The sequence below is a fragment of the Thermobia domestica genome, chromosome 9 (genome assembly GCF_964235325.1).
Source record: "Thermobia domestica chromosome 9, izTheDome1.hap1.1, whole genome shotgun sequence".
NCBI lineage: Eukaryota > Metazoa > Arthropoda > Insecta > Zygentoma > Lepismatidae > Thermobia > Thermobia domestica.
Genome location: NC_137462.1, coordinates 13,845,597 through 13,866,674, shown reverse-complemented (window position 1 = coordinate 13,866,674; position 21,078 = coordinate 13,845,597). Strand labels below are relative to the sequence as shown.

Sequence of the window (21,078 nt, the reverse complement as noted above, 5' to 3'; positions counted from 1 at the left end):
CTTGGAGGTGCATTTTGTAATGCGTCTACTCACGCTTTGCATCTCCTCCGCAATTATCGGGCAAAACATCATAATTCCTTTGTGGCCCATCCATCCTATTCTCCAGACCTAGCTCCAACAGATTTTTCCTGTTTCCCAAACCTAAAATCACTTTGAAAGGACGTCGTTTCCAAACCATATTGGAGATTCGGGACAATGTGCACCATCCCAGAAAGCTTTGCAAGTGCGTTTGCAGGAAGCTTTCCAAATATGGAAGAAACGTCGGGAACGGTGTATTGCCAGAAGAAAAGACTACTTTGAAGGGGGACAGTGCTTAAAACTGTTGTACAATGAGCAATAAAGATGTTATAGCAAACGTCGGTTCTGAGTTGAGTTGAGTTGATTTTGAGTTTAACGTCCCGTTCAGCAGCGTGGCAATTATGAGACTTGGACCTACTGATTAACGTGGAATCCGAACCACATGACGTTCGGTTCTTTTTAAACATTCTTCGTATTAATGCAATTTCTAAGATATTTAATTAAAGAAATTAGCTCGATATTGTTTACAACTAAATTCACTGAACCCATGTATATTTTGTTCTAATCTAAACAAAACATGTTTCTTCATTCAGAAAATAGTTAAGGTGTTGTCAGTGAATAAGTCCAAACACCTCTTTTGAAACTATTTATATCTTGGATCAGGAGATATATTGACTGTAGAGAACTCAGTAGCCTCCCATCAAAAAATATTTGTTCTCTATGTGGGAAATTGTATTAGCTTTCGATAGTCCATCTGGTCGATCCTGCAGTCTTAAGTGCTCAAACGTAGGGATGCACACGAGACGAGTCGAGACAGGATTTTCCTGACAAAATCCGAGTCGAGACATGGTTCTTCCAATTGTAAAATATACATTTTTCGAGTCGAGACATCACTTTTACAGTACATTTTCGAGACGAGAAAGCCACAAAACTTGTCTCGTGCGCATCCCTACTCAAACTTTATGGAGCAATCAAGAATGTTTCCAAACGTGAAAGCTTTCAGTTTAACGTCCCATGATTATGTCCCTTAGGCTAAGGGAAACGATGATTAAGGAATGATAATGGAAGAATTGGTGGAAATAGGAAGTAGGAGTACCCCGAGAAAACCTACAAACTCGATTTTGTTCACCATAAATTTACTTGGCTAGGATTCGAACGAGGAATCCCACTTACCAGACGTAAGCGCTCTACCACTCAGTCATCGAGCCCTCTAAGAATGTTTCTGAAAGAAACAGCAATATTTGGGCATAACATGAAAATCTGGCGATGTTCACCCCGCATCTGCCTGCTTAAACTAGTAAATTAGTAAATATACGTATTAGTAATACGTATATTTGAATATACGAGGCATTAAACAATCAATAAATTGTATGTAGTTTGTTGCAATGGTCTCTCTCTCTCTCTCTCTCTCTCTCTCTCTCTCTCTCTTTTTTTTTTTTTTTTTTTTTTTTTTTTTTTTTTTTAAGTCTCTGAATGATCCTTTCTGCAGTCAAAAGCCTATGTTCTGCAGCTGCTAGCTTAAATATCGGGAAATTTATGTCAGTATATACGTTGAAAATTCAGCAGATATATTCAAAAATGATTAGTATTGGCAACCCTGTATCAACCTTAGATTTTTGTTTCTTTTCTTTCTTCGCAGATGATACGAATGTCATAAGTTCATTGAGGTCACATTTCCAAGATCATTTTGTATGAGTTGACAAGACTGCACAGAAATTTAGATCAACTATTGAAGATTTGCGAGGTAAGTACGATATCTTATATTTATTTAATAGCAAATAATTAAACTAGTTATACAAATTATTAAATAATACATACTATATTCGTTTGTATACTGTGACTTAAATTATTAAAATACTGATAAGCCTGTAGTAATGACTTATAAACATGTTGCAACTGTGGAAGACACGTATATACGAAAACCTCGAAATGAAAATTTTAATTTGGTAGTATCTTATATTGCGTATACATAGTTTTGTGCATAGAACTACCCAAATTCTGAATATTAAAATGGCAGTAGCTCTCGCTTGATAGCAAATAAACTACGCATATATGTTGAGTAGTGTTGCCAGTTCCTAAAACTGAATTAGTCATAACAAAAAGAAAAAAAAACACTGTGGACGAAACTCTGGTTTGATTGGTTGGTTTAAGGGGTGTCAACAGAAAGAAATCTTGTTTGAAAGTGCATGTGTAATACGCTGATAAACTCGTCTGCTCTGAACTTCACTGGGAGCAGCCATATTGGTCACAAACAAACCGTTGCTATGGCAGTTGTTAGGAGACAATGTTTACTTTACGTCGCGCTTAAGATAAGTATAAATTGCAGATTGATGAAGTTCATATTTTTGTTCCTAAATAACATTGAAGTGCAGGTTTACTTTTGGCCACTAATCGAAATAATTGTTAAAACATTAGAATTCTTTCACTCATTTTCTTCTTATTGTCTCCTGAAAGATTTGCACTGGGAGATACGAAAATATCTTACTTAGCATAGATAAAATTCAGGAGGGCCACCAGAAGTAATTGCTGAAAAATCACAATTGTTTTTCGATTTGCGTATAAATAGGGCTTCCAGATGTATGACAAAAACTTACGTGCAAAAACAAACCAACCTGTGCTACGTGGCAACTAAAGGCACGAATGCTATTTAACCGAGTCGGGCAGGCGAAGCTGGTAGGCCCGCGCGGTAGCTCAGGGATGCGTCCGAATGGGCAGGCGCGTCAGCGATGGTGTGTATACGCGTAAGCGAAGATAGTAAAAAAAAAAAAGTTTGTTTTAGCAAAGATACGAGTTTCAATAGCATTTGTCATAGTTTCATATTAGTGACGTTCCACTTATAAAATACAGCTTCTGTACACTGTGCAGAAATACACCGCCGCGGGCCGGTGGAAAATAGTATCTAATAGAGTCATATTTCGTGTGCACTTACTTATTTTATCCATCGCAAAGCACTTATAATGATTTTTACCGTAGTAATCCTACACTTATAAACCTAAAGTACAGCTGTACTACGGGCGTCTGCAAAAATGTGTTCTTTATAGATATGTCTTTTCATACAAAGTATTCAATTTTACCTGTAAATCTTCCAAAATGTGGTGCGCCAAAACTACACCAGCATCAATATTAATATATATAATGGTTTGATTTAACTAATAGTGAACATCTACCGTAATGTGAGACATTACTATTCTCTATATTAAGTCTTGTAGCTTAATAATAGAGGGTCATTTTGAAATACACAATCATCATGTCTCTACATGGAAATAGTATTCAAATACCCTCTAGAATTTTATTTACTTAACGCATGCTTACTAACTGCGTAGCTACATACTTATACCTACAAACTAATCTATATAAATAAAAATGGAATCAATGTTATCTGTTATATCATCACGGTAAGAGAAAAATCACCGGAATGGTTTGAAAGTAATTGAACATAGAAACTTGGTTTGAGCTGCTTTTTTTTCTTGTTTTTAATCATCTGACATTGATTAAATACTATCTTAACCCTTTCATTACCATTTTTTTTCGGAGCGAGAAATATTAATATACGGTTATTTTAAGTTGTTTTCAAACGTACGTGTATATATATATACCGGGTGATTCAATAAGAACGTACCAGGTCTATATCCCAGCTAATACTGCACGTAGAGCCTTCAAACAAAAAATTGCATTACCCAATCGTGTGTATAGAATCCAATAAAAATAGTAGCGAGACCAGTGACGTCTCGTGATTACCTCCAACGGGGGACAACTTCAAAATTTGCAATGAAAAGTGGTATAACTGTTGGAATCGTTCGAAAGGACATTAAATGTCATGCAACTTTTAGAGGACAAACTTTGTAATATCCTTTACCATTTAGCCGCTAGAGGCGTTGTTGCAGACTTGTATCTGACTACCCGTAGCAGGCCTTTATCTCAGCTAGTAATGCATATAGAGCCGTCAAACAAACAATTGAACTACTAAATCGTATGTGTAGACGTCAATCAAAATAGTAGCGACACCAATGGCATATCGTGAATATCTCCAACAGGGTCATCTGCAAAATTTTACATGGAAACAGAGGTTGGTTGTGCCTCCATTGAAATAAGCGCACAATGGGAGAAACGTCGAGAGAAACCACCTTGGCATATTTCTTCCTCGTTGGCAGCAACACGGCCGCATTACTAGGTGAAAATCAGATGATGCGAGGATGTTTCCTTTCGACGTTTCTCCCAGTGTACGCTTGTTTCAATAAAGGCACAACCAGCCCCTGTTTCCACGTCAAATTTTGCAGATGACCCCCGTTGGAGATATTCACGATACGCCCTGATGTCGCTACTATTTTTATTGCATTCTACGACAGCTCTATGTGCATTATTAGCTAGAATAAAGGCCTGCTACGGATAGTCAGATACAAGTCTGCAACAACGCATCTAGCAGCTAAATGGGAAAGGATATGACAAAGTTTGTCCTCCAAAAGTTGCATGACATTTAATGTCCTTTCCAACGAACATTTAATGAAGTTATTGTTTTTTTTATGCTAACGTATCGATGGCTACCCCCCATTTCAAACATTCCTCCATTTACTTTATGTTGTGAATCCAGGTAAATGGCAACGTTGTATTTTCATTTAACATTGGGCGCATAAAGAGTGTACAATCCTAACAGCTCCCCTGATTTAAAAAGTTCCTTCCACTTTAGATTGAAAACAGCATATTTGGAGACGGTTTCCCTTCTTACATTTTGTTGTAACTCTGGCAATTACAGTTGCCCTATGTCAGGAGACTTTTAAGACAACCTGTATATATTAAAACAGTCACTCATAAAGGTAGGCCTACTCTATTATATAATCTGCTTCCACCAGGTATAGAAAATCAAGCTTATATAAATAACTTTAGAGTCAAACACTTTCGCTGCGAAAGTCAACTTTAGTCGATCTGAGAGTTTTTGCCTTACTCTGCGGAAATCGACTTTAGTCCACAATGTCTATTTTTGTTTATACTTCGCTGTGGTAGTCGGTTTCAGTCGCTCATTGTATACGGAACATGTGGTAGTGATAATGCATTGCATTGTGCTGCCAACTGGTGGCGATTTCTTGGAATCCAGGGTAATTGCTGGACGAATGAATACGAAAGCTTTGCGTCATTTTGTTGAAGTTATTAGCCTACAAAATTTGAAACAACATACATTCAATAAAATTGTAAGATTTGACCAGCAGAATGGGTTCATAACAGTAATCGCAAGATTTGAACAGACACACAGAGGGAAAAATTGTAATTCTAGCAGCGAAAAATTCGTTGCGCTGTAGTAAAGCATGTTTTTATATAATTTTTGCAGCTTTTGTACAGGGGCGGATACAGGCCCGACTTCTGGGGGGCGGTGGGTTGTTAAACTGCTACTTTTAAGGGCTCCAAACTTTGGAATGGGTTTTATTTATATAGCCTATATAAAATAAGAAAGTTTCCTCTTCTGGGGGGGGGAAATCGCCCCCTGGATCCGCCCCTGCTTTTGTATTGCTATAAGATGTTGTAGCACACTTGCGTCCCCCCCCCCCCGCAAAGTATAGAGAAGAGGCCCTAGTTGTAAAGCCGACAGAAGTAAGGTTGAAGTTCTACTTCTTTAAATCTTTATTCATCGCAAGACTTCGGAGCCCTCTATACTTCGGGGCCCCCCCGCACTGCGGGGGTTGCGGGGGCTGCTGCTACGCCACTGATTTGGACACAAACAGAAAATGTAAATATAATCAACATTCAATGACTCGTTCGCGCCTCATTAGCTTACCTATCACATTGCTTTTAATGACATTGCGTGGACTCACTATCTCCGATTTCTTACGTATTGCCATTTTAGGCATATATGTTGGTTAGTTTTCGAATTTTCAGTCACTAAAATGGCACTTTTTCCCATTATGAGACAGAGCAAACACTTTATTTTCTAAGAATTTAACAAAAGTTGATGAATATGTAGTATATTCAATGTTTTGCAGCAAATATTAGACAACTCTCGTAATTATTCATGAATTACATACGAACCTTCTTAGTGGACTGTTGTTTTTGCATAATTACTGTCAACTTCCCGCAAATAAGTTTACATCTTATATATCCGTTAAATGTAGAAGACTTCAATAACAAAGAATTTAAAGCTCACAAATAATAATAATAATAATAATAATAATAATAATAATAATAATAATAATAATAGAAGAGAATATTAGAGTTACTTCTAATGCTGCGAGGATCAGTAAAGATTCTATAAAGATATCAGGATCAATGGGTTGAAAGTTCAGTAGCAAATACTCCATCAGCAGCGGAGTATTGTGTATTTTTTACAATAATATATTGTGTATTGTTTCAATTTAATATTTGAAAATGGATAATGATGATATTGAAACAAGTAAACAATTGGAGCTTATAATTAAACACGAGTTTGTTTATTATTGCGTTTAATTAAGCACGATTTTGTTTATTAGTGGGATAAGTAAACAATTAAAGCTTTAGTTAAGCACGATTTTGTTTATTATTGCGATAAGTAAACAATTAGAGATTTTAATTTAGCACGATTTTGTTTATTATTGCGATAAGTAATTAATTAGAGATTTTAATTAAGCACGTTTTGTTTATTACTATGAGAAGTAGACAATTAGAGATTTTAATTTAGCACGATTTTGTTTATTACTATGAGAAGTAAACAATTAGAGCTTTTAATTAAGAACGATTTTGTTTATTATTGCGATAAGTAAACAATTAAAGCTTTTAATTAAGCACGTTTTGTTTATTACTATGAGAAGTAAACAATTAGAGCTTTTAATTAAGCACGATTTTGTTTATTATTGCGATAAGTAAACAATTAGAGCTTTTAATTAAGCACGTTTTGTTTATTACTATGAGAAGTAAACAATTAGAGCTTTTAATTAAGCACGATTTTGTTTATTATTGCGATAAGTAAACAATTAGAGCTTTTAATTGAGCACGTTTTCTTTATTACTATGAGAAGTGAACAATTAGAGCTTTTAATTAAGCACGATTTTTTTATTATTGCGATAAGTAAACAATTAGAGCTTTTAATTAAGCACGTTTTGTTTATTACTATGAGAAGTAAACAATTAGAGCTTTTAATTAAGCACGATTTTGTTTATTATTGCGATAAGTAAACAATTAGAGCTTTTAATTAAGCACGATTTTGTTTATTACTATGAGAAGTAAACAATTAGAGCTTTTAATTAAGCACGTTTTGTTTATTACTGTAAGAAGTAAACAATTAGAGCTTTTAATTAAGCACGATTTTGTTTATTATTGCGATAAGTAAACAATTAGAGCTTTTAATTAAGCACGTTTTATTACTATGAGAAGTAAACAATTAACGCTTTTAATTAAGCACGATTTTGTTTATTATTGCGATAAGTAAACAATTAGAGCTTTTAATTCAGCACGTTTTCTTTATTACTATGAGAAGTGAAAAATTAGAGCTTTTAATTAAGCACGATTTTTTTATTGCGATAAGTAAACAATTAGAGCTTTTAATTAAGCACGTTTTGTTTATTACTATGAGAAGCAAACAATTAGAGCTTTTAATTAAGCACGATTTTGTTTATTATTGCGATAAGTAAACAATTAGAGCTTTTAATTAAGCACGTTTTGTTTATTACTATGAGAAGTAAACAATTAGAGCTTTTAATTAAGCACGATTTTGTTTATTATTGCGATAAGTAAACAATTAGAGCTTTTAATTAAGCACGATTTTGTTTATTATTGCGATAAGTAAACAATTAGAGCTTTTAATTAAGCACGTTTTGTTTATTACTATGAGAAGTAAACAATTAGAGCTTTCAATTAAGCACGTTTTGTTTATTACTGTAAGAAGTAAACAATTAGAACTTTTAATTAAGCACGATTTTGTTTATTATTGCGATAAGTAAACAATTAGAGCTTTTAATTAAGCACGTTTTGTTTATTACTGTGAGAAGTAAACAATTAGAGCTTTTAATTAAGCACGATTTTGTTTATTATTGCGATAAGTAAACAATTAGAGCTTTTAATTAAGCACGTTTTGTTTATTACTATGAGAAGTGAACAATTAGAGATTTTAATTAAGAACGATTTTAACCTGTAATTCACCGAATTCCGAAGGATTGGACGCAATAAGAACTGATATTAAAGTAAATAATAGGTACGTTATGACGGTAAGATTAGGTGAATACCAGAATACATAAGACATTTGCTAATTGTCTTCAATTGGCCTACTTATAATGGCAGAATAGAATTTAGGGAGCAATTATAGTTTATGGCACACACACAGTCACTATTCCAATTACACGTGATTTGAGTACATGAAAAATCAAGTAAAACAAATCACAATAACTGAAGTTGTGAATGGCAATAACATTCAGTAGTTAATTAATTACTAACCGATAAATTTAATATTAACATGTTCTTGTCTGTAGATGGCATACTTTAAAAAGTACGTTCTCAAATAAAAAAATAAAAGTATCATATTTGAAAATAATTCCGGCTGCTTAAACTGGCTGCGAGAACATTAAACTCAAACCTGAATAACGTTCAAAATGAGTGTTCGTGAAAGAATAAAATTAAATAAATATTGTGCTACGGCAATCGAACCTATAACCACTAACATAGAAGACCCCCCAATGCTGACCACTAAAATAAAAGATTATGATCCACACATTTCTTTTTCTATTAAAAGTTCAACCTTCGTATGCAAGTAACACGATTATGCACAAGTCTTTTCACCCCCAAAACATAACATGTTTACATTGATTTTGTTCTCATGTTCAATATACTCGGATATTATCTTTCCAGGACATGTTTGTAGTACAGTCTAACAGAAAAATAACGAATTTTCCTTTGTATGAAGGTAGTTCAAATTACAGTATTATCAAGTGATACCGGACATACAGTATTTAAAACCACTAATGAACCCCTTGCGTTCCACGTGCCATTTTTCTATGTGCGTGCTGTAATACCAGGTCTTCATTTACTGTTAAAAGATTGTCTATACCGTTATATAGGGCATGTTTATTGTGCGCACGTGAGGAGAGCATTCACATTACTGATGAAAGCAATCATTGCATTGTGGAACATTTGGATTGTAAAAGAGAAATTTTGATGTTCTTAAGGCATTATTTGCTGCTTCAGATTGGCAACACTGACCAGAAATCATTTTTTTTCTGTTTCCGATATCGAAGTTGCTAATTGTTTATAGGCATGTGTGTTTTGAATGCTCCCTTAGGCCTGCCATCTACTGACGCAAAACATTTTTTTTTCTTTTCTGTCAGTAAGGTGCTGTCACCTAAGGAAAAATAGTAGAACTAAGTCTTGCCTTGCATCCACTAAAAAAATTCTTCATCTCCAGGATTAATACAACTCTTAACCCTCTCGGGATCTTATGGTACAATTTGTACCATACGGGTGTTTCATGGTACATTGCGTTATAACTCTCCTATTTGAGCTTTTTCGTCCGTTTTTTTTTCAAGTCCAGAGGCATTGTAGAAGACGTTACATATAGTTTCACACCTTCCTGCGTCGAGACATAGGAGGTGATGACGTCATAATTTTAAAAATATATTTTTACTAAGCCTATGTTCATTATTTTTGGTGGGATTATTTTTGCACGTAGAAGATTGAAATTTTGCACAAACATTCAGTCCACCGAGAAGTATTTGCCAGATTTTTTCAGATTTCTGCGTTAACAGCCAGGAGGGGGGGATTTTAAAAAAGGGATATTTTAACCCAAAAATCCCTTTCGTCGGGATTTTCCCGCCTCAGATACATGATGGAGACACGTGAGTCGTACCGTCTGAAAGGCAGTTCTGTTCTGAAGAGAATGATGGGTGAAACATGACCCTAGGGTAATTAGGGATGTCTCGGGAATTTTTATCAAAATATCCTTCTGTATATGGGAATATGGGGCATTTTCGGTATATATATACATATCTTATGATTGTTTATATCTTATGATGTTTGTTTATATCTTATGATCATACTCCTATTCAGGTATTTGATGTTTACGTGTCAATCAATTTACGATTTTTGCAACAGATAGTAAAGTCAGCGATATTATTTAACAAAATGTATCTAGTTAAATGTAAGAGTACTTACCGAATTCGTTATTCTTGTATCACTTCACTCACGTAAACAGTATCACTTAAATTTAAACTAAATAGTAGGAGCACTTTATAGTGTGTCTTTACACATTCATACCAGTGTTGCCAGTCCAATATATATTTGCTGGCTTACTTTTGCACCTAGAAGATTGAAATTGTGCACACACATTCAGTCCACCGAGTAGTATTTAACAGATTATTTTCAGATTTCTGCGTTAAAACAGGAGGGTCCAGAGGAACAAAAAGTTGAAAAAAGGGATATTTCGACCAAAAAATCCGTTTTTTCGGGAATTTCCCGCCTTAGATACATGATGGAGACATGTGAATGGTACCGCCTGAAAGGCAGTTCTATTCTGAAGAGAATGATTGGCGGATTATAGTCCTAGGGTAAATGGAGATGTCTCAGGAAATTTTTTACCTGAGATCAGGGTCTTTTGCGGTAATTTGGGGCATTGTGGGGATTCTTGATAAAATTTCTCCTACCCTTACTATTCAAGATAGAAACTTGAAATTTGGCACGCACATTCAGTCTACCAAGTACTATTTATCAGATTTTTTGAGACCTCTACGTTCACATAGAGCCGTTCCAGAGGGGCCCAAAGTGTGAAAAAGTTCCCCCGGAAATTTTCCCTTTGACATCACTTTTCCCTCTCCTGGTATATGGTATGGGCATGTAAGTGGTACCATTTGAAAGCCTGCTCCATTCTGAAGAGAATTAGGTATGAACCATGATCCTAGGATAAATAGTGACAATGCAGTAGCTGCTTGACCGGAAGTCTAAAAAAGACCCCAAAAACCCAAGATCCCGAACGTTTTCATGACATCCTGGTATTTTGCAACGGAGTATTTTATGACTTCCACATGGATGTCAGTGGTACGCAAGAGGTTAAAATTGTAAAACATAATTGTTTCGTTCACAAGATGAATAATCGTTGTTAACCTTATAAGCTAAGTGTAGATTAAGAAACATTCTTGTTATAAAGGTTACAAAATTTCATTGAGGATTACAAAAATCGGTCAAACAAACAGATAAGATAACGATACCCCACATTGTTTTCAGGTACTTCAACAGTCTGTTTTCAAAATACTGCAATGCTTGTTTGAGTATTTACTTTAAAAAATAACTATTGCTAATGGAAATAAAAGAATATTTCCAATTTTCATACCTCAAGAGTTTGGCGTTTCAGAGATACGGGAAAATAACATGATCCCTGAGCTAGCATTCTCTGTGGGTGAGTGGTCAATGTCTTGGCTTAGAAACCAGGAGATTCCTTGTTCGAAACACGTCTACGAAATCTGTGAATTTTTAAATTTTTCATTCCACAAATGTTAAGATTTTTCTCTCCCTGCACAATCATTTGATGCTGCAAAAGGCCCGTATCCATGGGAGATCTAGGGTTGGCCGGGCCTCCAAAAATTTTTACTGGCCCCCTAAAATTTTCACGATAGGCTTGCAAATGAACTATAATATCGTGAGGAACTATAATATGGTTGGATTGCCCCCGAACTCAACCCCTCTCCTACATTTTTGGGCTGGCTATGGACCTGTGCTGTAAGAGTTCTCCACCTTAACTAGACAATTGCGCAGGTTTGACTGACAAACTTTGATTCTTCTGCTTCAGAAAAAACATTATATTCCTCAGAATATAGATGCTGTCCAATAATTTATTTATCCAACTATAACCTTGCATATTCCTGAATGTATCTCTCTGTCATCCCATTTTTTGAATCTCTCCATCTCTCATTGTCGTCCGCCACGAACTTTAATTAGACACGTGGGCCGCGTTGGCTCAGTAGTAGAACGTTCACCTGTGGTGCATGGGGTCCTTGGTTCGATCCCAGCTTGCACCAAGTGAGCTTTGTGGTGCATAAACAACGTGTGCGTGGGTTTTCTCGGGGTTTTCCCGTTTCCTCCCACTTTCTTCCACCATTTCATTCATTTCTCTTCATCACCATCTCCTTTAGCCTAGCCGGCGTAAGCGTGGAACGTAAAACTCAAAGATTTAATTTCATTATATTTCTAATATTGCGTATGTGAATGTCCTCTGTCCCCATTTTTGAATCTCTCTCCCTCTCTCAATGCCGTCAGGCACGAGCTTTGATCAGACACACATTTAAGAACTGTAGACAGTAACTTACGTTTGTTCTTGAGTTTAAACTCCAGGTAATACTGAGAACAAACCTGCTTTCGGAAACAGCTTCTCAAACGCGACAAAATCATTTTACATTTAGATAACATATAATTCTAACGAACACATCTTACCACTAAAATCAAAAATCTTTCCAGAGAAGTTTCTCTCCCAATGAAAGGAGTATCGTATTACGTCACAGCAGCAATAAGTTGACGAAGCCTGCTTTACATAAGAAATGGAGAGCGGAAGGAATTGAAAACCAGACGTAAGTTGTCACTGGAGGGTGTAAGTTGGGTTGCATATACACCTGCAAAGGACGTTATAGCAATTTCAGTGGCAAAGTCTTATATCATTTTCTGTGGCGCTGTCTGTACAATACTGAAATCAATTCATACGCAAATTATTACCAAATAAACATCGAGGGCGTGTATACTTTTTATGTGGTGACTTAAAATATTCTGGAAATAACTCCCGAAACATTATTTGTCTTAACTTGAACATAAGCGTGAAATGGTTCATTACGACCAGAACAATAAGAACTGCGAGAGATTAATTTCAAGTTAACCGGTTAGTAACACTGCTTTTTAAGTTTTAGTTACCTATTCCTTTTTTCTCTTCAGTTCCCCTTGTAGTGTGCTCGCTGAGAGACATCATTCTTTATACGTGATAGGCTATTACCCAACAATACTTTTAACTACTTCAAAACTCAGAATTCCCACTCAATTCCCAATTGAACCACAGAACACTCAATTCTCATTTGAATATTCAGAAGTTCTAAGCACGGCTGAACCTTCCCAATGAGTGTTGGTACGGAAGAGTGTAGAATTAGCATTGACCATTTACATTTTGAATAATAATTACGGGACACCTGGGTCATGTTTGCTTAAAAACGGGACATTTAGGTGTCCCGTTTGAGAATCAGAAAAATACGGGACAACGGTTGAAAATAAGGGACTGTCCCGGCTAAAACGGGACGTCTGGTCACCTAGGCAGGATACTAGGAAGTATACTTTATTTCTTCCTTTTAAAAGAAAACACTGTTTATGATTTAAAATAACTCATTAGTTGATCAATCTTGAAGGACAATTACTTGTAATTGTTTCTATTAACGCACCTGCCAGTATTAGACTTACCTTTTATGTATGTCCTGGATCAGGACCAAAATGAAGGATAGAAAGTGTGTACCCAACTCTTACGGTAATGAAACAACGCTGGAAATATGATGGAAATACGTCATGGACCTATCTTTTTCTTCTTCTTCTTCTTCAAAAATTAGCACTAATAATAATTTAACAATTCTGGTTTCAACATTAGAGCTGAAAATATAATGCTGGACATTGAAAGAGATGGCGAGAATGCATCCTGTGTATTTTATTTTATTTTATTTTATTTGGTAAATGCTTTTACAACCACTGCCTACCTGACGTCAACTCCCAACCTGGAGGACATGGGGATTTTCTGTTGAGGTTTTCTTCCGTAATTTGAAAGTACTACTACCACTAAAATTTCCCCGACTACTGTTAAAATTACCAGTAACTACTACAAAAAGTAGCCTGTTTGCGGAGCTGAAGATGCTACGGTGGATGTGTGGAGTGACGCGGAACGACAAAATTAAGAATGAAATTTTCTGCAGAACAGTAAAGTTGAGACCAGTAGTAGAACAAGAATTTTAGGGGGGGGGGAGGATCAAAAATTGCGTTCTTGGCCAATAACTAGTTTTTGGATCAGGAGCCACAAAATATTTGAACGGCCCCTAAATCAAGTTTTCGTTTTTTTTTTTTTTTTAACGTAATAAGTACATCATACTGAGTTAACGAATAGTTTAGGTTTGGCTACACTGTATGTAGTTTTTCAAATATAAGTCCTACAAAAACATTTTTGTGGGTCAATAATTAGTTTTTGGATCAGGGGCTACAAAGTTTTGAACTACTCCTAAATCGAGTTTTCGTTTTTTTTTTTTTTTTTTTTTTTTTTACGTAATAAGCACATCATACTGAGTTAACTGATAGTTTTGGGTTTGGCTACGATGTATGCGTCCGAGAATGCGTCCCAAAAATAGATTCCATCTCCTCATGGTAAGAGGTAGCGAGAATGCGTCCCAAAAATAGATTCCATCTTCTTATGGTAAGAGGTAGCGAGAATGCGTCCCAAAAATAGATTCCATCTTCTTATGGTAAGAGGTAGCGAGAATGCGTCCCAAAAATAGATTCCATCTCCTCATGGTAAGAGGTAGCGAGAATGCGTCCCAAAAATAGATTCCATCTTCTCATGGTAAGAGGTAGCGAGAATGCGTCCCAAAAATAGATTCCATTTTTTCATGGTTAGAGATAGCGAGAATGCGTCCCAAAAATAGATTGCATCTCCTAATGGTGAGAGGTAGTGAGAATGCATCCCGAAAATAGATTCTATCTCTGCATGGTAAGAAATAGCGAGAATGAGTCCCAAAAATATATTCCATCTCCTCATGGTAGGAGAGAGCGTGAATGGGTCCCAAAAATAGATTCCATGTATTAATGATAAGAGATAGCGAGAATGCGTCCCAAAAATATATTCCATCTCCTCTTTTATCCATCTGTTGAAACCAGAAATACCACATTTTAGATTTGAAACTTCTAAACTAGATGAATTTAACTTTGAAAATGTTTGCTTCATAGTGAGAAAATTGATTGGTTTATTTCATTTCCACTTAACTTCATCCCACAGAATTCTTATGATTATACAGTAGATCTACGGAATGGATCAGTGGCAAAGCGTGAAGACTTCGTGCTTTGCCACTGATTCTGTCTACAAGTATATACAGTAGAACCTCTCTAATATGTCACCTTTCTGACTGGAGGTATGGTCGGAACGCAAAAAAAGGCCGGATTATCAGAAAACACTGAAAAATAGGGATTTACAGAAAAATAAACAATCCCTGAACTCATAAATGTATTATTCTCTACAGTAGAAACAAACGAACGGTAAGCTCTGCCCAGTACAGTACAAAAAACACGCAAAACGAAAGAAACGATACAACAGATGACGGAGCATTAACGCATGGATCAACCGGACTGGTGAACCAGCCGAGGGCGGACAAGAGGGGTTCTTACTGTATTCATAGTTATAGTGAGGGTAGAAGTTTAATGGAAATTGAACAAACGAGTTAGGTTACCCACTATGAAGCAATGTTGCCGCATTACCAAGATTGGGATTAAATGTTAAGCCTTATCCGACAGCAGTGTAATTGATTGATCTAGTTTTGCCATATTTCAAAACTGAAAATCCAGGACGCCACTAAATTATGAGAATCTTTAAGATGCTTAAAATGAAAGGAAGTGTTATATGATAATTTACTTTCTTTCATTAGATAGAGTTGTTCAGCTATTACGTAATCACATTTATAGTCATTTTAGTAGACTTTCTCTTCCCTAGTTAAGCAAACGCAAGCAAATGATTTACCCTCTCCCTCCTGGTAAGCATTTTTTTAAAATTTGTCATTATCTGTTATGTTTCGTGGCTTTCAGAGTCTGTTTAGCTCATTCAAGTTATGATGTTTCCTTTTACACGTTTTGTCTGTTCGTGTTATATATATATATATATATATATATATATATATATATATATATATATATATATAGTCTTTAAGAGCGGTTAATTCATTGGCAATATGTTCTGGCGGCGTTTGTTATCTTGAAAGAACTTTTTTTGTTGAAGTTTTACTTTATTTATGTTATTCTTAACAATCTGACAAATCAGTAACTCGCATGTATGCTTAAGTCAACATGATCCCTTCCGGCACTGTTATTAATTAAAACAATATATTTTTCTTCTTGAATAGTCAGCGGAAAATTATCAAAAATATCGGTTAGGGATTTTTGATTAAAATATTTCAGAAGCAAAATACAGATTAAAACAAAACAATAATGATAACATTAAGATTGAGCAGTAAAACCTTTTGTTCCTGGGTCAAATAAACGTTAATTAAATTAGTGTTTTATGTATTCTTTTTTTTTTTAAAAAAAAAAAAAACTTTTGAATTGCCGTATTCAGAAGTTGGAGAACATCACATACCTAATCCTGTTACAAAAGCAAACTCATGGTTGTGAAAGAAAAAAAAAAACAAACTATAATATTCCTTTCCGTTCTTCTTCGCTGATATCCGGGACATTTAAGCGTCCCGAGAAATACTTTCCGGACGCCGGGACGCAGTTCTAGATTCCGGGACGAATGGCAACCCTAGGGACAAATCACTTAGGTTACCCATTAATTGGGAGTAATGTTGCCGTATTTGCAAGATTGGGATTAAATGGTAAACCTTATCAGACAGGCAGTGTAGTTGATCGATACACAATATACAATCAGTGTTGTTACATTTATGTCAACATAAAATACTATCACTCGCTAGTACACATATAAGGATACTTGAGACACAGCATATAAAACTCGTAAGTGAAACATGAGGTAATCGTTTATCACTACACATGAGAAAATAAATAGTTTCTTTTTTTTTTATTAAATATATCTTGCAACATAAATCATATTGTTCCATTGTTTACAAGAGATTTGCACGTAAATATGGCTCCCCGAGCGTTCAATATATGTATTTCCGTTACACATACAAGACATACAAGCACTACAAATCCTGTGTATTTTATAGCACAAAGAAATTCCCAGAGTTTATTTAAAAACACCGAAGCAAGAAGCACTTCCATCACAGTGTGAAAATTAAACACTTTCCATAACCAAAAAACAATCCATGTTGCAGTTGATTTCAAGGTCTGTTCTTGTAACTGCATTTGTTGCTCGGTTACATTTCTTGTTTCCAGTAAGTCCTGGTATAATGCTATGTATCTGTTCCAAGCAGTCGATATCAACAGAAGATGAATACAGAACAACAACACGTTTTGTAATATGCGTTTGTTCTTGACTTTGTCATTATATGTAATATTTGTGTCTACATCTTCAGGGTCCGAGTTCAACAAATATAGTTCCAATGACTTTGACATTCCTCGCCGAGATAAATTCTTTTTCAAGAATATTAAACAACCAATAATAAAAGCAATGCTCCCAAGCCCATCACAGGTGCCATCTACAATATAACCAACACTTCCAACTTCTGATAAATCACCATTAATGTGTTTGCGTTTTCTTGCCACGATTCCGTCTAGAGTATCGAAAAATGTTCTAATTTCAAATAATAATACACCTATACGTCTTGTGACTAGATCCACTGACGAAACACATTTAGCAGCTGCTACAGCGATAAAAACATGCGAAACACTAATTAAATTCGGAGAGAGAAAATCAATTTTGTCAATTCCAAACATATTGTTTATTTCTCTCCCAATCGGGGCTAAAATATACTCGTTCGGGTGGTCTGTCATTAAGGCTTTGACTGTGACGTAACACAGCGGTGTAAATACACACTTCCTATGATACGATTTATTGTAGCGTTCTTGTTTGAGATCGTAGTTTTGAACACGTATGTATAACAGGACGTCCATTGTAAGTAAGTAAGTTATGATACACAGAAGGAACACAACAATTAAGATTTTCGTAGCTGCAGGTCTTCCCATTTCATTAGACCTTTCTCCTCCTCGTTCATGAACCTAAAAATAAAAATAATGCAAATAATTATCAGTTTAAAACTATTAAAACTCTTCTTATTTAGTATACCTTAATAGTAAGCGTCGTTATTTGTAAGTATTGTCACGATATAACTGTGTAAATTGATTTTTACAATCAACAATTCTCAATTTGAGAGGACAGGGGAGGAGGAGAATTGGTATTATAAATGTAGTAGCTTCCTCATGCATCTCAAACTGTGACCCGTGGACAGTGGCGGTTCTAACTCGGGGTCGGGGAGCCTAGTTTTTGAGTGGCATAAATAAACCCCGTCTACTGCATCCTGTCGGTAGAACGGGTCTGCGCGTGCACCCCTATTTAGATAACACTCAGTCTTGGAACTTTGTGAATGCATCCTGTATGATAGGCATATCATGAGTTCATTATACACTTTCAAAAATATATAAATAATAGCTTAAATTATAATTTAGCTGTAATATAAATAATAGCAATAATAAAGCTGTACCGATGCGCATACGCATATTAAAGTTTTTTAAGTTTTAATTTATTATACAGTAAAGTATCATTATCCGCGGGATTGGATGGCAACCGCACTATGGGTAGTGAAAATCGCGGGTAACCTTACAAAGAAAAAAAGACTTAAAATGAGATGCAAACACGAAAAAAAATACAATATTTCAACATAAATTTTTGGTTTGTATTACTCGGGCCATCAAGGTCAGTGATCAGAGAATTTGAATGTCATGACCAAAACAAAAGACCAAGAGCCAGTCAGTCATTCACAAATTCCGAGAAAGCGTATAGATTACGATGCAAAATAAACCTGTCAGTAATTTTTGGCCTTTGCACTGTATGACCTATTGTATTTTCCCGATTGTTGGCTTGGATTTTTTTTTTTTTTTTTTAAGGTTCGTAATTAACCCTTCAGTGGTCGCCCGCGAACTCTCCGCAGTGAACAATGAATGTACTCACAAATCACTCTTTATAATTCCCGTTTTTCGTACCTTATAACAATTAGCTTCTGCTTATTAGAGTAGGGAAGAGGTTTGCACGCGCCGGAATTCTTAGCCCCGGCCCGTGAATTCACAATGTAAGGCCCGACGCGAGTCCGAAATATGTGTTAGCATTTAGTCCCGAGCTTATGTGATATTCAAATAAGCCCGAATTACAGAAATTTAATAATTAACGCAAAATTGTATTTTTATTTACAGCAATTAGAGGTTTAATTTTGCAGTTGTGCTTTAAAAGTTCTCCAGAAATAACAGTGCAATATTTATCGTTCTACAGTATATTTACGAAGTTAGGCCCGAGAAATATGGTTGTATATTTTAGAATTTACGGACCAAGCCCGTCCCGTGCCCAAAGTGATATATGCTTTGTAGGCCCGAGCCCGTGCAGACCTGTAGAGTTGCACTTCTAAACGTGCTCTATTGTTGGAAATATTGGTTTTTACAACAATGCAATTTATTTTTACTTTTTGTAACATACAGTACTTATTTGAATGTGGAGTGTCAGTCCGCTGCGATTACTTATGCAGAATAATTGAGCACGACTGCAGCACAGGGGCGTCATTTAGGAACCAGGAGAGAGCAATTGCCCCCCAAGAGTTTACTCGATACTTTAATCGATTGACTACTAATTGTAATGTAACTTTTAAACGCATCAATGTATATTAAAAATAAAATTAAAAAAGCAAGGTAGTAAGCAGTGACTTTAAAAAGCACTTGGTTTATTTTTTTCCCCCACAAGAGGCAATGTTAACGTACTTTTCAATCCATAAACAAGTTCACTTTCAAGGAAGTGAGGTCAAACAAGAAAAGTAAAAATAACAAAAATATAAAAATAAAACAAAAACACTTATACAGGTGGAATGCCAAAAACCAGAGGTAGACGATAAATAGACGATAAATAGACAAACTAAACGATAAGTAGACAAATGGCCAGAACGGATAAAGTTGTCAATAGTAGGGATGGGCAGAAAGTTTCGGTTCCGACGGAATCGGTTCTCTGAGATCCGGTTTTCAGAACCTGTTCCAGACCTGGATCCGAAAACACGGTTCCAGAACCGGATCTTGGGAACAGGTTCCAGACCTGGATCCGAAAACCGATTCTGGATCCGAATCTTCTAGAACCGGATCCGTTCAGACCCGAAAACTGGTTCTACCAGGAACCGGTTCTGGTCATCCCTAGTCAATAATCGTCATAGTTAAGTTAGTCGACCACTAAATTAAAATCCTTGTCAGGATGGACAACAGCCTATACAGACCAATTTTCCTGTAAATAACCTGAATTTAATTATGCCAAGAAATGACACACAAGAAGTTCCGTGCATGGTGGTCTTCCTCCATAACAAGCTTAAATTGTCTTAAATTCATAATTTCTGTATTTAGTAAATTTGTAACTTCCTTAAAATTCAATATAACTTGTGTTAATAATAATTAAAATGCATCTAAATTAATATTTGTTTCTCTACCAAGGATACTAAAAACCATTTCAATGATTCAATTATTCTCATAAACTATATATATTATAAAAAATTCTAACTCAAAAATAACAATATTCACATCTAAATACAAACAATATCCTATAATCATTATTCAAATTAATAAACAAATCTCTCTAATTTAAAATTACAAAACATAATATACTAGTACAAAACGTGAAAGTCTTATGTCGGTGGTGCTCTGACTCTCTCCCTCAAGCGAAGTCTGAAATGACGCCCCTGCTGCAGCAGGGTTTAAAAAAAAATCTCCAGATGATCTCAGATGATCAAGACCGGATGATCAAGACGTTCTTTACAGTACTTGGAACTAATTTAAACAAGTACACAAAGTCCCATGAATCTCCGATCCTTCCTTGATCATTTGCCTTGAACCACATGAAAATCAGACTTCAGTTCCAACTCTGTAAACAAATGGAATTCGTTATTTTTTTAAAGTCACCTGTAATTTTAATTTTATATTGAACTAGCTGAAATACCCATTCTTCGCATGGGTCAGAAAAAGTATCAATGTAAACAAACTGAACAACGAAAGGAAAAAAATATCGGTCATTTTCTATTACTTTTCTATATCCCGGTAAACGCCCCCTGAGCCCCGCTAGTTCGAAATTCGAAAACAAACACTCTAGCCCCCAGCCGATGGGAGCTGTATTTGGAAGTCAACGCCTGTGGGAGTATCACCATTCATCTCAACAACCGCAAAAACAATGGATTTGACACTAATATCGCTCATTTTGGATTATTTTTACATATCTTGGTA

At 35.6% G+C, this 21,078-nt stretch overlaps 1 protein-coding gene and 1 pseudogene across 4 annotated transcripts in view; one reads left to right on the top strand and one right to left on the bottom strand.

The window, feature by feature from the left end:
- LOC145694424 (FGGY carbohydrate kinase domain-containing protein) overlaps positions 1 to 21,078 on the top strand; it is a 231,656-nt gene that overhangs the window by 30,425 nt on the left and 180,153 nt on the right. The window contains exon 2 of the mRNA XM_081770629.1: positions 1,658 to 1,762. The gene's annotated coding sequence lies outside the window, so the exon portion shown is untranslated. The remainder of the gene's footprint in view (positions 1 to 1,657; positions 1,763 to 21,078) is intronic.
- The window catches only part of LOC145694423 (ceramide phosphoethanolamine synthase pseudogene), a 96,402-nt pseudogene continuing 91,580 nt past the window's right edge, over positions 16,257 to 21,078 (bottom strand). The window contains exon 2 of one of the 3 annotated variants that reach the window (XR_014133007.1): positions 16,257 to 17,841. The product of XR_014133007.1 is annotated as a ceramide phosphoethanolamine synthase pseudogene, transcript variant X3 (transcript). The remainder of the gene's footprint in view (positions 17,842 to 21,078) is intronic. The other 2 variants (XR_014133006.1, XR_014133005.1) reach the window with 2 other exon arrangements.